General features: G+C 46.8%; 1 protein-coding gene across 5 annotated transcripts in view; it reads right to left on the bottom strand.

The window, feature by feature from the left end:
- LOC139061367 (uncharacterized) overlaps positions 1 to 16,197 on the bottom strand; it is a 409,988-nt gene that overhangs the window by 267,357 nt on the left and 126,434 nt on the right. The window lies entirely within an intron of this gene.

Raw genomic sequence — 16,197 nt, 5'->3', positions numbered from 1 at the left:
TAACCTTTATGGCGATTTACACAGCCTGCTGGAGTGGTGCCATACCAACCAGCTACAGCTAAACCCGTGGAAAACAAAATTTGTTATATTCGCCTCTTACCAACGAACACTTCACTTCATTCCTCCTATTTTTCTTGGCGCCAGTCCTATCCCTGCAAGTTTTTCATGTAATTATCTCGGTATAGCAGTAGACAGCAATCTTAAATTTATTGAACAAATAACCGAAGTAAACTATTGTCATTTGGTCTGGGGGACTACTACACAATCGAATTTCTCCCGGCTATTAGTAATGCAAAAAGAGTTTTGAGAATAATTGAGAATGTGCCAATCCAGCATTCTACTGTGGAGATCTTTAAAAAAATTAAAATAATTAGAGTGCAAGACACATATGAGTATAAATTGTTGCGTGAATATCGCCTTAACTGTGACTGCCATAATTCTCTCTTCATGCGTTTAGTAAATCTCCATTCGAAGGAAGCATCGTATGCCACAAGAAACACAGAAATATGGAATGTTCCGTATTGTCGCCCTGGTTATGGTCGGCGAATGCTCCAAAACAAACTTCCAGGTCTACTGAATGAGTTTAATCAAAAACAAATCAATATTCGCGAAATAAAATTATCTCACTTGTACACGTTCTTTTTCGCCTAACATTGACCTCTAGAGCTGTTTATAATTCTTATTTAATGATATTGTTTCAAGGCCACTATTACTAAGCATACGTTGTTATGAAATGTGCTGTCATTCGATGCTGAGGTGAAGTTACGTATGTTAACGCATGATACCCTACGCAGGACAGCAACTAATGTGTTTAATTTTATGGTTTCGTGAAAGTTGACTCAAAAGTTTAATATGATGGTTTTGTTAAAGTGTACGACCATGTGAACAAAACGTGCGTGCCTCTGCTGTTGTCTTTGCCAGTATGGGGGCGAAGGACTCCCTCAAGCCATCCTTGAATGGCTTTTCCTTTCGCCTGCCATCACATGTAAGTAAGTAAGTAAGTTTAGTAAGTAAGTTTTATTTCGACCATCACGTCATACATGATACACGTCATACATGTCACACACGTCATACATGTCATACATGTCATACACGTCATACACGTCATACATGATACACGTCATGATATACGTCATGTATATGTGATAAACCAATAAAGAATCAATCAATCAATCAATCAAAACAGAAGATTACCTACGGGATCACGGTACTTCTAAAAGCACGAAACATTTCAACCATCAAATATTACTAACATTATACTTTTCATTTATTCCTTCCCAAATTAACTACTGTGTTACTTGCTGAGGAAACACTTGCGTAACCCATTTAAACTCATTGCAAATCCTACGAAATCAGGCTATTAGGATAATTACATTTAGCCCATATAACCACAACACCTCGTATATTTTACGAACTAATCACATTCTTTCCGTCACACAACTCGTTAAATATAACCTAGGTGCTTTTTTGTTCCGTGAAATCAATTACAAACGATGCGATAGCTTGATACCACAATCGTCTCTAATAAATACTAATATTACGAGATTTGCAATAAATAGAAACTTCATTTTACCCAAAATACGTACTAATCACGGCAAAGAGAGCGTCGATTTTTCATCTATCGCTTTCTGGAACACACTACCATTAGATATAAAAACATTTAAAATTCAAGAATTCAAGAAACAACTAACATATTACATTCTCTTGAACACTGATGGCTAGGTCATACTCACAACCATACTTTCAGGGTGTCTTAATTTCATTTTCCTTGTCATACCATTAGGTTTCTGTTTAATGTTTCTGTTTGAAGGAAAATAAAGCTATTATTGTTAAAAATACCCTATCGTACCTCATTTTATTTGGTGCTTGAACTGTTGTGCAATAGGTATTGACATGCATTGTTGTATGTAGTGCACATCTTCACTTGTTATTATAATCTCATCCCATATATTCATATCTGTATTGTGACACAAAGTATTGCACTATTTTGTATGACTTGTTACTCTATGTGTATTATTCAGTTCATTATAATCCATGTCAAATGTCCTTGCCCATCCATGCCCAGAGTCCATCGTGAAAGGATCATAGTAGCCCCAATCCCTAAGAACATGAGTCCGAAATACCACCGGGGACGTAGAAGTGCTCGAGCTCGAAAGTTAATGCAGCAATTCGGTGGAAACCCGGATACAGCCTACACAGATGTCGCTTGATGTGGTGCTTACAAATACGCCCTCGCAGTGGTAGGAGGGGCCACAAATCAAGGGCTTGTGACTTGCGCCACGGCTAGAGTTGCATCTGCGAATACCGCAGAAGCTTCAGCCATCGCGCTATCTATTAAAACTAAGGACGCTCTAGGACAATCGTCGATAACTCTTACAGATTCCCAAGTCGCATGTAGACTATTCCTCACCGGGAGGCTACCACACAGCACCACTCACCTATTAGAATCCAACCTAACGCAGAAACACATGATCGTCTGGTGCCCGGGTCGCGCAGGACTCGAGGGCAATGAGAGAGCGGACGGCGCAGCTCGTGCTTTTGTCAACCGAGCGGCCGGCCACTCTGACGAAAACCCCTTTTTACCAGGAGACATCCTTGAGCACCAGCGGCGCGAGCGAAGAATGTACAGTCCACCACACCCTGACCTATCCAGGCAGGACTCTTATGACTGGCGCCGAATACAGACGCACAAATTTCCAAACCTTTATTTGAAAAATGCCATTCACCCAACGCTGTACAGCGTTCGCTGTCCTTGGTGCGGAGGCCGGCCAACTCACGCCCACATTACGTGGGACTGCCAGAACAGGCCACCCAAAATTATTACACCAAAAATAGCCGGCAAACTTTCCGGAAGGGAGCAGTGGGAGACTTGGCTCGCCAGCGAGGATCGGGAGATGCAACTAGCACTCCTCAACCAAGCACGGCGGACCGCTCAAGCCAGTGGGGCCCTGGACTAGGGGCTCCACCCACTCGCTGTCTGAATTTTTTTCTTTTAAATAAACGTTTTGATATATATATATATATATATATATATATATATATATATATATATATATATATATACGTCAAATGTACATTTGCTTGTACCATAATACCTCTGTTTTGTTCTACTTATTTGATATGATATATCATCATTGTACGCTGGTATTTAATTTCGTGAAAATGCTGTCTGATGTGTACTCCCGAGGTGAAGGCCTCGTCAAGGAGCATACGTGTTCCCTTTTGCCACGCCTCGTGGGTATACCTACAACATTTTACTTGAATCCGACATAAAGATTGATTGATTGCCTTACATATACATTCGAGTTAGCAAATTATACTGTGTTCATCACGTCACTTACGCTGTTACTTTATTAGTTGTCGACGAGATTGTGTTACAATGCTTTTTGTTTTCTCATGACATTTATGCACATGTGTTTCTTCAGTCATGCTATTCATACTAAAATCTGTAATTCTTCCATGTTAACGATTTGTTGAAACTGCTGTGATTTGAGTTTTATTACCTTTACTTTGTAAAGGAAGTCAAATTGCAGTCTTTGACTTCGGGACCTCCTTCTGTATGTTAACATCTTGTAATCTTTCTAATAATCTCAGTAAAAACCGCTTCTGATTCTGATCTCACTTGGACCGTTCCTCTCGCGGTAGTGGCTTAGCAAAATTTATCTTTTCAAAAATTGCGCACCGGGCTAACATGGCTTACCAGCTTATGACTGGAGAAAGCGAAATTTTAGCTGTAGACATTTCTTTTCCGGGTCTCATCGCACTCACTCTAGTTAATGTTTATTTTCCCGGAAATATTCTGAATTCTGAATCCTAGATACAGCAATTATGTCGTGCAGAAAAGAAATCATTTTTGCCGGAGACTTCAACCCCCACCATATTTCGTGGGGGTACAAGACCCATTCAAGTCGTAAAAGTTTGTGAGATTCGGCTGCTAACAATGCGTTATCATGCGTTAACGCACGAACACTGACATCCATTAGTATAGTATGTCACTTTCCGCAATGGATCTCACCTTCGGTAATACTAAGTTGTCTATCTCCACTTCGTCTGCAATAAACTCGGGCACAAGTAGTGAACACCTTCCTATTCTTTTTGACGCGTATGCCCATGGACTCAAATTACTACGCGTTTAAATACTTTTGTTATTTTCAGCACATTCAAAAGACCTTACACATGACTTTATCAAATCAGCAATTCGTTATTGAAGAAGAAAAAGCCATACATTTATTGTTTGTTTTAAAAGCGTCTGTAAAAAATCTAAATTCGCTGCGCACTGCACTAAAAGCGGGCCTTGTAGCCCTTGCTAGAATGCAGAATGCTCGTGCCATTACAGGTTAAGAAAAGCAGCGTGTAAAAAACTACTACACAACTACTGTCCTAGATATTGAAGAGACTATAAGTTCATGGCAGCAACATTTAAATGAGCAGTTGCAATTGTGAAAGACAACTTTGTGAGCACTTCGAGTTTCATTAAAAGGCCACCAAAAAAAGCACTTTTTTGGTTTCTGAGAAATAAGAAGGTCCTTCTGGCACAAATAAACGTCGACTCCGTGATTCCAAGACCCAGCGAATTCGCCAAATTACTGGAAGATAGTGCTGAGGTATAGAATGTCGCTTTAAGTCGATTTTGCCCAATCATGGAACACCGCCTACTCATCTGGTCGGCTTCTCGTGCACTTGAGCAGGAATCATTGCTTACCTAGGTCACATTTGTTGCTTTCTTCGGGATTCGTTACAGCAGTCGCAAGATAAGCGATGCTCACCACTGTCACGTAAGCTATGAACATTTACTACTGTCCAACGGCAATGCGGCTCCTTGCAGCGGCCACGCATCGCGGCAAACATGTCGCTGCTCCACGGCGGAATGGCTTCTTTTCAGCGGCTCGCGAACATTTAGGTGTGTTTTTGCTAACTGTGCCATGCGTCACGAGCAACTCAGACACACAACACGCTTGGCAAGCGCACGCCACCAAATCTAAGAGCGTTAAAACTCGGTTAAAGCGATGAAACAAAGTGCGGCACGACCGTTACAAAAAGGCTGCATCGGCGATTCCCTTCCCGGCATGCTTCTAGAGAGCTGCACAACGCAGAAGAGATATGACTGCCCTCATGTTTGGATGAAGCTGAAGCGCGCTTGATTATAGCACCCATCTATAGAGCGCAACTAAAAATAATAATCAAGCTGCAGTTCTGTCAGCGTGTCACATAAGCATATACCAAGATTCTAATATTCTATAGTTTGAAGTGAATGCTGTTCGTTTTTATTTGTATATTCTCCCCTTGCTCATTTGGCCAGCCGCCATTGTGGCCTCATACCGTGAGCGCCCGTGCAGCTCTCTACGAGACCTTACTGGAGCGGCTGTCGCCTGCTGTCATCTGAATATAGCGGCGTCTATCTCGCATGCTAGTGAGCGGGCAAAACAAGGTGCGTGTCTGGCATTCTCCAAGGAACCAGACAGTTGCTGCAATTTAGGAAACACCGCCTCTGATGCGTTGGATATGACGACAAAAGAAAACATGGTGGCATATTACAATCCGTAGCAGTGTACAGTAAGTCCTCTTACAGAACAAATTCCTCCCCTGCAGAATATTTATTGGGACTGCTCGACGCTTTTATTCAATCGGTTGTCGATCTTTAACAGTATTCCAGTGTGCGCCCGCGTGCGCACTCCAGTGTGCGGCCTGCTGTCAAAGGGTGTCGTGTTTCAAGACAGGATATAACAAACGCCACTAAAGGAAGCATTGATACACAAGCAAATATAAATTTATTGAGTACAAATGTATATTCAATAACCATAATGCATCCGTGTTCGGTTTTTGTGCAGGCAGGTTTTGTCCCACAGCCTAAAATGCCTGCAATGGTAGCGGGGTGCTTTCCACCACACTGAACAGAAGTTATAATTTCTGCTACAATATCGCTCGCCACAATATTCTCCGATATATGTTCATGGTTTCTGTGGCTTGCTTTTAGATTTTAATAAGAAGTATGCAATATTGATCATTGACCACTAGCTGAATTGCTGCTGGTTGGGTTAAGCATGCGCACGTCAACGATTTACACTTTGTTTTACACTGTGGAAGCAAACATTCCGACTGGCACCAATAACACTTGAATTTAGTCTATCCTACCTCCATCCCACGGCTGCACACCGTATTTTACGTGTTTGCCCTGGCTGAAAACGTATTAGGATCGCAAAACCACACAATAATCAGCAAACTTCCAATCCATTCAATAGGAACCCTGAGCCACCAAGTACTTTTTTATAAGTAACAATTTACGTATTCGCGTAATGCGAAGACGTGGGATTGTTCCCCAACTGTGGCAAGTTGTTTTTCATACACTTTCATTGCCATTAATTTATCGTTTCCTTAATTCAATTAGTAAGTACAACTAATTTCCCCTATATTTTCCTTGGTGTCTTTGTTTGTAGGTTTCTCACGATATGATTAATAAAAATCGGGCCCCTCGGTTAACCCCCTTTCCTCTCGTTCAATCTAAATGTTAAGAGATATTTGACGTTGCAGTAACCTTTCAAGTAGCTGATTTTTCACATGTAACCTCTAGCAGTCTCGGACATTCACAAAAACACAAATATCGAGTTGTTTTACTAAACTATTGTTTTTGTGTTGTAGGTTACTTGCAACTAAAGGTAAACTTAAATGTTACCGTGCTAAGAGTGTATCTACCAAAGGGTGATTTCAAGATCATCCACCCAATATTGGAGAACTAGGAGTGGCCCGGTTAGCCTCGTGCGTCTACCGGGCTGCTGGCAAACCCGGGGAGCACACTGAAGATGACAGCGTGTGCCTCAACGTACTTCAGAACATTATCCTAGTGAGTACCCCCAGTGAAACGAATATCAGACAGATGCCATAGAGTCGAGCGCCTCGTGGTCAACGGCCAGTCATTTCAGACCAACGCTCACGAATCGGCACCCGGTTTAACTTTCGAAGGAGTCCTCAGTGGTATACCTCCCCAAGATTCAACCCAGGACATCACCGCCCAGGTCGTTATCCGCAAGAATACTACGGCAATCGCAGCGAAACAACTAAGCAATGCCACGACGGTCATCGTGCTGTTTTCTGGACTGAAAGTTCCCAGCTTCAGCCGCTACGGAGGCGCACTCATCAGGTGCGCGTTATACAGAAAATTAGTCGACCTGTGCCACCAATGCGGCAGACTGGACCACCGCATGAACGTGTGCCCCAGCCCGCTGGACCGCATCTTCAGAGGTACGGCCAACCCAGGTCCCAACCACCAGTGCAGCGCCCGTTGGCAATTTTGCGGGGGTGGGCATTTACCGGCCGAGAATTGCAAGGCTCGCTTCAAGACGTCATGTATAGTTGTGAAGAAGTGCGCACAAACTACCGAATGCAAGAGCAGACGACATTGCGGCCGTCCTCAACAAGAGGAAAAGAAAGACGAGAGAGGCTCGTGCAGCGCGCGAAAGGGTCTCGCGCAACGAAGCTGGTTGGAACGCCGGCGCGACTAGGGCCACCGGGCCTTCAGAACCCACATCTCCTGGTGAGGTTCACCTGACCGAGCGTCCGTCTTTGGGACAGGTAACGCCTCGGGTCGTTGCAAGGCACGAGACCCCAGAACGGCCTGCTGCGGCCTCGAACCCGCATCTACGCGCGAGGTTCGCGAGAGCGAGCGTCCGTCGTCGAGACGCGGAGCGCCTCGGGTCGTTGCCTTGCACGAGGCCTCAGGTCGGCCTGCCGGCATCTTGGAACCCGCTTCTATGCGTGAGGTTCGGGTGACCGGGCGACCGAGTGGCCTGTGCTCGTCTACGGAGCTGTGGGCCGTCCACCTGTTCCTGCCCCGTGCTGCTGCGTCTGCTATTCCACGCCGGTCATCACTCGACGAATAAGCGGTCCACGTCAAGGACTCTACGTGTCACCTCACTCCGGACTTAACCGCAACCTCGTGAGACTATATTGTTTCCTACTTACGAACAACCTTGTATGTGTGGGTCTAGGTTAAGATATTTTTTCGTGTTTACGTGCCGTCTAATAGAATTGTCGTGTGTTTGCTCATCATGCACCGTCTCCTCCATCTTCCTCGCGTCACACGCTTTGCAACGTGACGGTCCTAACAACATCAGATATCTGGCGTCCGCGACAGGACCGCTCTTACGCTATCGAGAAGAGCAGCACATTGCTTATGCGTGTTTGACGGGTGAGGATGGAGACAGACAAGCTTACGGCAATTGGAAAAGAACTGGGGTTGACTGGCCCGGCACTGAAACAATGGGTAGACGAAGAGCGCGCACGCGAAAGGGAAGCGCGTGAAGCACGTCTGGCTGAACGCAATGCAGCAAAAGAAGTTGATGCCGAAGCGCTAGCTAGATTAAAGGCTGAAAGGGAAGTGCTCGAGCTCAAGTTAAAGTTGAGGGAGTTAGACGCGACAGCGGGTAGCACGAGTACTGGGCAGCTTACAGAGAGTGTGCACGCAGGTGCTACCGAGAGCTACCAAAGTCCGCACAAGCTGATCCCACCATTTAACGAAGAACGCGATGAGTTGGATGCATACATTCAACGATTTGAGCGCGTCGCAACGAGCCAGGGCTGGCCACAAGACAAATGGGCCCTATCGCTGAGCCTCTGTTTGACAGGCGTAGCTCTAAGTGTTGTCGGCAGAATGGCACCGGATCATGCCATGGACTATGCGACACTAAAACAGACGCTTTTGCAACGCTTCAGGTTCACGGAGGAAGGCTACCGAAGGAAGTTTCGGTCGGCGAAACCCGATAATTCCGAAACTGGTAGATAGTTTGCCGGTCGTCTATTGGGATACTTTGATCACTGGCAAGAAATGGCCAATACGGACCGGACATACGATGCTCTGCGGCACAAGATTGTCTCAGAACAGTTTCTGATGACTTGCCATGAGAAACGGGCAGTCTTTTTGAGAGAGAGGAACTGTCAGGGACTTGACAAGCTCGCGGAAGTTACTGATCATTACCTGGAGGCGCAAGGGTTAGTCAACCTTGGCAAAGGTAAAAACGAGAGAGAACCTAGCAAGCCACCAGGTCAAGCTCGAACTCCTGAGCGACAAGAAGAGAAGGAAAGACCAAGCTGCTTTCTTTGTGGTAAGCGCGGTCACAGAGCTGCTGATTGCTGGACCAATACGAAGGGTCCAAATACAAATACATCTTTCTGTGGAAAGTGGCACCGTACTGGGCATAAGACAGGTGACTGCCCCAAAAAACCCAACAGTACTGAGAAGGCTTCGTGCTCGATGCAACAAGTAGACATGTCCAAGGCAGTAACCGAAGAGACACAGACCTTGCGTCGAGTTCCCGGAAGTTTGGAATGTGGGTTAACGCAGACGCGTAAACAAGACGAAAAGTCTATGCCTACTGCCGAAGGTGTGCTCGAAGGACATCCCGCTACTGTCTTGCGAGATACGGGATGACTCTTTTATTGTCAAGAGGTCCCTTGTACCAGACAGTAAGCTGACAGGAAAAATTTCCTCAGTGTGTCTCCTGGATAGAAGATTGTTGAAGCTACCTGAAGCAACCGTGGAGATCGCGTCACCGTTCTTCACAGGCAAGACTAGGGTTTTATGCATGGACAATCCCTTATATGATGTTGTCCTGGGAAATGTGAAAGGCGTTCGGAATGCCTCCAATCCTGACAATGAATGGAAAAGACATCTTTATACACCGAGCGCTGCGGATGATTGCTTTAGAGCAGAAGGTGGGAACGGTTCTACTAATGAATCCATCTCTGCTGACATTTTATCATCGGCTGCTAGTGAAACCAGGGACAAGTCGGAAGTGGCGGCGACAACCAGACAGCCAAGATCAAGTCCACCTTCATTACCAGTACCAGCTATAAACCCCCTAGACATCAGCCCAATCGACTTGAAGAGCAGGCAAAGGGAGGACAGCAGTCTACATAAATGCTTTGAAGCAGTGGACAAAGAGATGAAGACTAGGTTCGCCGACGTCTTATTCTTTACAAAGGAGGGAATTCTTTACCGAAGATACACCCTGCGGTCAAAGAAACAAATGGAACAGCTTGTCATACCCAGAAGCCTTCGTCATTTTGTGATGAAAATGGCTCACGAAGGGATCCTTGCCGGACATCAAGGAATAAAGCGAACCACAGACCGTGTAAGCGAAGAGTTCTACTGGCCTGGATTCCAATCAGACATCGCGCGATTTGTTAAATCGTGCGATACGTGCCAGAGGACTTTTCCCAAACATCTAATAGGTCGAGTACCATTGGGAAATACTCCCGTCATTGATACCCCGTTTAAGAGAGTTGCCATTGACATTGTGGGACCATTACCTCCCATGTCAGAGAAAGGGAACAAGTACGTTCTGACAATGGTCGATATGGCAACGCGGTATCCTGACGCTGTGACCCTGCCAGGCATTGAAACAGAAAAAATAGCTGAGGCACTTCTAGAGATGTTTTCTCGTGTGGGAGTCCCACAGGAGATAATCAGTGACAGAGGCACATCATTCTCGTCACGCCTGATGAAGGAACTGAGCCGTCTTCTCTCTTTTACGCAGTTGCCAACAACTCCGTATCATCCGATGGCAAATGGCCTTGTGGAGAGGTTCAACGGCACCCTTAAACAAATGATAAGACGAATGTGTCAAGAGAGCCCGAAAAAATGGGACCGTTACTTGGCACCCTTGCTTTTTGCTTATCGCGAAGTCCCTCAGTCAAGCCTGGGTTTTTCACCCTTCGACTTGTTGTATGGCCGTTATGTCAGAGGACCCATGGCGATATTGAAAGAATTATGGACAGGTCATCATATAGATGATGACGCAAAAACCTCATACGGGTATGTAGTTGAGCTTTGGAAGCGTCTTGAAGACACTTGTCGTTTGGCCAAGGAGGAGCTTCAAAAAGCAAAACATTTACAGAAGAAACACTACGACCGGAAGGCCAGACCACGTCATTTAGCTGCTGGAGACAAGGTTTTGCTACTGCTGCCTTCGGACAACAACAAATTGATTCTTACGTGGAAAGGGCCATTCACTGTACTTGAGAGGAGAAATGACGTCGATTACGTTATTGACCTCGCGACCAGGACGACACTGTTCCATGTAAATCTACTGAAAAAGTATGAGGAACGGCCACCCATCTCACCGCCACTACCGGAAGCGTCAGCTGCTTGTCAGACTGATAATACCGAAAATGACGATCTACCATGTGTACCGTTTCAAGGAAAAGAATCGGTGGCCGACGTGAGTCTATAGGAATCGCTCTCTCCTGACCAGCGCGCTCAAGTCACGAGACTACTGAGCATGTACGAGAATGTATTCACCGAGGTTCCCGGCAAGACACACCTCGTCCAGTGTAAGCTGAAACTTACCACGAATACACCCGTAAACATGCGGCCCTATCCAATACCATTTGCTACCCAAGAAGCGGTACAAAAAGAAATTGGAGAAATGTTACGACAAGGCATCATAGAACCATCTGAGTCCGCCTACCAATCACCTATAGTTATCGTGAAAAAAAGAGACGGGACAATGCGTTTATGCATTGATTTCAGGCAACTCAACAAGATACTGGTCAATGACAACGAGCCTATACCTCGGGTGGATATTATCTTTAGGAGACTGGCAAACGCGCAGTACTTTTCAAAGTTTGACTTTTCTAAGGGTTACTGGCAAGTGCCCATGGACGAAGAGTCTAAACCAATGACAGCTTTTGCTACGGCATCAGGCCTATATCAGTTCCGCTTCATGCCGTTTGGCATTAAAACCGCACCAGCTGTTTTCAACCGCCTCATGAGAAAAGTAGTAGCAGACATACCACATATTTACTACAACTTCGATGACGTGCTCATTGCCACTGAAACGAAGGACGAACACGTGGGTACACTTGAGTCATTTCTACAACGAGTGAGAGAATCTGGGTTGACAATTCGTCCAACAAAAAGTGAAATTGGTCAAAGATCAGTGAAATTCCTCGGTCACCTTGTTGGAAACGGTGTCATGCAACCGCAGGTCGAAACAGTAGACAAAATACAGGCTGCGAAGCGTCCACAGACGAAAAAAGAAGTAGGCTCGTTTCTCGGACTTACGGGGTATTACAAAGACTTCGTCCCCAATTATTCCGAAGTAACTTACCCACTCACTGAACTGACCAAGAAAAGAGGCCCTAACAAAGTAATTTGGGGAGAACGTGAACAGAGAGCCTTTGATGAACTCAAGATCCTCCTGTCTACACCACCTATATTGAGAGCACCAGATTTTTCTAAACCTTTCGTACTCCGCACCGACGCATCATCAACAAGTATAGGTGCCATACTTATGCAGCGCCATGAAGGAATTCTGCACCCAGTATCATATGCGAGCCGCCGACTACAACCACGAGAAATTGCATATTCAACAGTTGAGCGAGAAGCCCTAGCTCGTACGTGGGCCGTCCAAAAGTTCCACATCTACTTGTTTGGACGGACGTTCATATTACAGAGCGACCATAAGCCCCTTGTTTACATCAAGTCGGCCAAGCGCATCAACAGCCGTGTGTTACGTTGGAGCCTCATACTTATGAAGTATGACTCCTCGGTTGTGTATATTAAAGGCAGCGAGAATGTGGGCGCAGACTATATGAGCCGGTTGCAAAGCACATAAAGAGTCTGTCTGCGGAAACATGGTATTTCAAAAGCACGAACCTCAAACGGGTGTAACTTTAATGTCGAACAACATTTGCTGGCATGTTAGTTTAGTGTATTTTTGTTTTCACCTTATATCGTGGTGTTGTGACTTCTTAATGTTGTCATTATGCCGAGTGTGCGGTGCTCGAAACTGTAGCACTGTGGTATTTTTTTATGTGTACTCAAACGTACCGAGTGTGCGGTGCTCGGATCTGTGGTGCAGTAGTAATGCCTTGTGGTACGTGTGTGCTACAGTGAACTAGCAGATATCGAGTTCCCTCAAGTTCTTTGGACGAAAGAACTTTCTTAAGTAGGGGGTGATTGTGAAGAAGTGCGCACAAACTACCGAGCGCGAGAGCAGACGACATTGCGGCCGTCCTCAACAAGAGGAAAAGAAAGACGAGAGAGGCTCGTGCAGCGCGCGAAAAGGGTCTCGCGCAACGGAGCTGGTTGGAACGCCGGCGCGACTAGGGCCACCGGGCCTTCTGAACCCACATCTCCTGGTGAGGTTCACCTGACCGAGCTTCCGTCTTCGGGACAGCGAACGCCTCGGGTCGTTGCACAGCACGAGACCCCGGAACGGCCTGCTGCGGCCTCGAACCCGCATCTAAGCGCGAGGTTCGGGAGAGCGAGCGTCCGTCGTCGAGACGCGGAGCGCCTCGGGTCGTTGCCTTGCACGAGGCCTCAGGTCAGCCTGCCGGCATCTTGGAACCCGCTTCTATGCGCGAGGTTCGGGTGACCGGGCGACCGAGTGGCCTGTGCTCGTCTACGGAGCTGTGGGCCGTCCACCTGTTCCTGCCCCGTGCTGCTGCGTCTGCTATTCCACGCCGGTCATCACTCGACGAATAAGCGGTCCACGTCAAGGACTCTACGTGTCACCTCACTCCGGACTTAACCGCAACCTCGTGAGACTATATTGTTTTCTACTTACGAACAACCTTGTATGTGTGGGTCTAGGCTAAGATATTTTTTCGTGTTTACGTGCCGTCTAATATAATTGTCGTGTGTTTGCTGATCATGCACCGTCTCCTCCATCTTCCTCGCGTCACACGCTTTGCAACGTGGCGGTCCTAACAACATCACAATAGTCAAGAGACGACGGCGGGTAAGTGGGGAGGGGGGAGAAGGAGAGGCGACCGACAAGACCCGGATAGTCGCGCCGCGGCGGATCTGAAAAGACTGCAGCTTCGAGGGAAATATCAAAAATGAGACGGGATAGTTGGGAGCGTTAATATCACACCGTCGGTAACCTCACGCTGGCGGTCTCGACCGTAATTTCGTCAATTCACGAATTCGAAAACAACGAGGCCAACCTAAGTCTTAGGGTAGCCTAACTAGAGCAGTCACCACCGCAGGGGCCCCACAACTCGGGTCGCATCTAATCAATTCCACAACGCCGCTACAAACACCGTAGCAGTATCTGGCGTCGTTGACACTGCCACCCCACGACAAGACCAAAATAGGAAAACACAGTAAAAGAGGCGCGCTGACGATATGGCAGTGAAATCGCAAGAGTTACGCCGCAATAAAAGCGGTCCTGCAACAACACCTCAAAAGCAAATCGAAACTTCACGTAATAATTTTACAAAAGTCACACGAACTAGCAAAACTAACCAGTTACCAAGCCATCGGTCACCCATCCGTGGAGAACTGCGCGGTAACCAGTTTGGCCAGGAAAGGCTTAGTGATCAGTCTCACAACATTAGGGTAGCACAGATCGAACTATTAGTAGAAATCATATTCAAAAACGCCAGCCAATCGAGCACGCTTATCCTCAATCAATACAGCAACCCCACGCACATACGACAGTGCTTCCTAACACATTTTAGGAGGGCCACCGACATTGCGGGCTCCCACCCTCTACTAATCGGGGAAGATTTTAACGCACCGCAGCGAGCGTGGGGCTGCGCCTACACGACAGCCAATGGCAGGGCATTATGGCTGGACATACAGGTGACAAGCCCAACACTCATCACCTGCCCCAGCTCCATCACCAGAATGGCCACCGGACTGACAAGAGACAACATGTCCGACCTAGCTTTAGTCAAGAGCACGAGAGGAGCCAGTTGAAAACACACGTTCGCAGACTTTGCTAGTGACCACAGAATTCTCGAAGTGAAATTGTCGGAGAAGTTAAAGATCTAGCCAGACAAAACGTTCAAATGCACATCTGGAACCACTTCCGTAAGAATCAAGCCGGAATGCCGCACGCGACCATTGCGCCCGCGCACATTCAACAATCGGCCGAAAAAGTAATGGCTGACGTCAGTGAAGTAACAACGACCGTGACACCAGAACTCCTTGTCGAGAAGATCGACAGCCACCTGGTGCACATGTGGAAGGCCAAAGAATCGCTACAGGCCAGGTGGTAGAAACAAACACACAATAGGAAGTTGAGGAAACGCATTGCGTTACTCAACAAACTATTAGAAGAATATTGCAGAACTATTATTACCAGCAATGGGATGAGATCTATAACGCGATGGGCGGACGTATCGACACCGGTCAAACGTGGTGCCTGCTCCGACACATGCTAGACCCAAGCAAGACCAAGGCAATCAATAGGGAAACCATGCTAAACATAATACAAACACGCGAAGGACGAGGAATAAAGCCGTTCTAACACTGCGACAGATACGCTGCACAAGACCCGGCTATTCCACAGGGAGAATACACCGGAAAACCAAACTTCTCTCTGGACCGAGACTTTGACGAGGCCGAAGTCTGGGCAAGTCTGCGAAATCTCAACAGTAACTAATAAGACCCTTTGTAACTTGGACAACGAGACCATTCCCGAACTTACCAAGTACAATAACGACTGCTGGACCCGATGATCAATCCCAGTGGAAAAGAAGAAAAGCGGTGCTCATCCCCAAGCCAGGAAAACTAACACGTCTCGCCAACCATCGACCAATATCTCTTACGTCGTGCATCGGCAAGTGATGGAGCACGCCTTACTCAGCCGGGTTAACGTACGTTTGGATGACGTCGAAGCCTATCCGGACAACATGCATGGGACTCGAGCACATCTCTCCATGCAGAATGCAATGTTGCAAATGAAACACCAGATACTCGACAACAAGGCGAGATGCACCAAGGCCATTGTAGGATTAAACCTCAAGAAAGCCTTAGACAACGCAGCTCATGCAACCAAACTACGCAAGAGTGCCGCACTCAATCTAGGAAATCGAGCGTAGAGCTACGTTGAGGATTTTCTCACAAACAGGAAAGTCTCCTTAACGCTGGGCAAACTCGCACCCGAAGACAGGCATATGGGCAGCGTCGGCACTCGACAAGGCTCCGTCATCTCACCGATGTTCTTTATTCTCATAAAGAGGAGCCTCCCCGAGCGCCTCAACGCCTTCGAGGGAGTGTATCACACCATATACGCGGACGACATTGGCATTTAGATGCGCGAGCGAAGTGACGGAGTAGCGGCTTCAGACCGCGGTCGAGGTGGTGGAAGAGCACCTCGTCGGAACCGGTCTCGTCTGCTCGCAAGAAAAATGCCAACTTCTCCTCTACCACTCGACGCTTAGGGAAAGACCCCCCCCCCCAATTAT

Source organism: Dermacentor albipictus, chromosome 6, assembly GCF_038994185.2.
Source record: "Dermacentor albipictus isolate Rhodes 1998 colony chromosome 6, USDA_Dalb.pri_finalv2, whole genome shotgun sequence".
Classification (NCBI taxonomy): Eukaryota; Metazoa; Arthropoda; class Arachnida; order Ixodida; family Ixodidae; genus Dermacentor; species Dermacentor albipictus.
This window is presented reverse-complemented; position numbering and strand designations above follow the sequence as displayed.